At 32.6% G+C, this 1488-nt stretch overlaps 1 long non-coding RNA gene across 1 annotated transcript in view; it reads left to right on the forward strand.

Moving 5' to 3' along the window:
• The window catches only part of LOC107669710 (uncharacterized), a 3039-nt gene that overhangs the window by 875 nt on the left and 676 nt on the right, over positions 1-1488 (forward strand). The window lies entirely within an intron of this gene.

Raw genomic sequence — 1488 nt, forward strand, 5'->3', positions numbered from 1 at the left:
AGGGAGCCACTGTCCCATAACCTTCTTTTCAGCTTTTTTTAATTAATAACAGTATTATTTTGTCTCTTTTTTTTCCACATGATCGCTTCCATTTCCGCCATTTTTTTGTATGACTTGCGATGGATGAACAGCTATTATTGGTCAATTTGTTTTTCTTTTTTTTTTTTCGTTTAAGTCATGTGTAAACTATTAGATTGTTTTTTTTTAAGTAAATATTTATACAATGGCTATTTGCATTCTATGATGATAACAACAGCAGAAAGAAACGATGTATAAAGTATTATTTGTTTCTCTTTGTGAACCTGAGGCTTGTAAGGACAAGTAGAGAAGGTTCCGATATGATTAAAGCACCAATATGCACATTAACCTTTGCCCTTTGGCCTCTGGTGTCGGTTCAGGGCTTTGCTGCTCCTTCGAACCCTTGGCCCACTGGCACTAGAGAGGAAAGGGTTAAACCCGCTGTGGCCTCTCTGTAGTCAACGGCAACAACTGCCTAAACAGCTTCCTCAACAAATACTTGCCGTCAAATGTTCAGTGATTTTTTTTTTCTTTTCTTTTTTCAGTAATTTTTTGTCAGTAAGGGTTTTTTGTTATTGTTGTTTGTTTTTTTTGTTTGTTTGTTATTTAGGGAAAAAAATAAGTCCGAATTTTATGCGTCAAATGATTGTGGTCTTTGTCCAACAGAATTTGTGTAGAGCATTAAAAAAGATTTTGATCTGTCGATGGTTAAAAAGAATAAAGCATTCTAGATTCTATGTGGAGGGGTGGGGAACTGAAAAACTTGATGTTTATCGAAAGAAGAAAAAAAAACTTAAATTACCGAAAGCCACAGGCCTGTAAATTTTATTTGTAAAAAAATGCAGTTCTATTTTTATACAAAATTTCTACTGCCTCTGAAGTAAAGGACTTTATTTATTATCTTTTAAGTTATTGGGTTTGGAAAGTCGTGCTCTCTCTATCCTGAGCCTGTTTTGTTTCTGGTTCTGGTTCTGTTTGTTTTTTGGGTTTTTTTTTTTTTTTTTTTGTTTGGTTTTGTTTTTTTTTTTTTTTTTAAAGAAAAAAATAATTAGTCCGATTTTTATGCGTCAGATGATTGTGGTCTTTGTCCAACAGAATTTGTGTAGAGCATTAAAAAAGATTTTGATCTGTCGATGGTTAAAAAGAATAAAGCATTCTAGGTTCTATGTGGAGGGGTGGGCAACTGAAAACTTGATGTTTATTGAAAGAGAAAAAAAATTATCTTAAATTACAGAAAGCCACAGGCCTGTAAATTTTATTTGTAAAAAAAATGCAGTTCTATTTTTATACAAAATTTCTACTGCCTCTGAAGTAAAGGACTTTATTTATTATCTTTTAAGTTATTGGGTTTGCTTCCTCTTCCGTCATAAGTAGTGGCACTTCATAAGTGAAATCTCTCTTTTTCGTTTCATTTTGTTTCGTGTTTCGTAGTTTTTGTTCGTACTCTCCAAAAAAAAAAAAAAAAACGGC

The sequence above is a fragment of the Sinocyclocheilus anshuiensis genome, unplaced genomic scaffold (genome assembly GCF_001515605.1).
Source record: "Sinocyclocheilus anshuiensis isolate Anshui unplaced genomic scaffold, SAMN03320099.WGS_v1.1 scaffold548, whole genome shotgun sequence".
NCBI classification, from domain to species: domain Eukaryota; kingdom Metazoa; phylum Chordata; class Actinopteri; order Cypriniformes; family Cyprinidae; genus Sinocyclocheilus; species Sinocyclocheilus anshuiensis.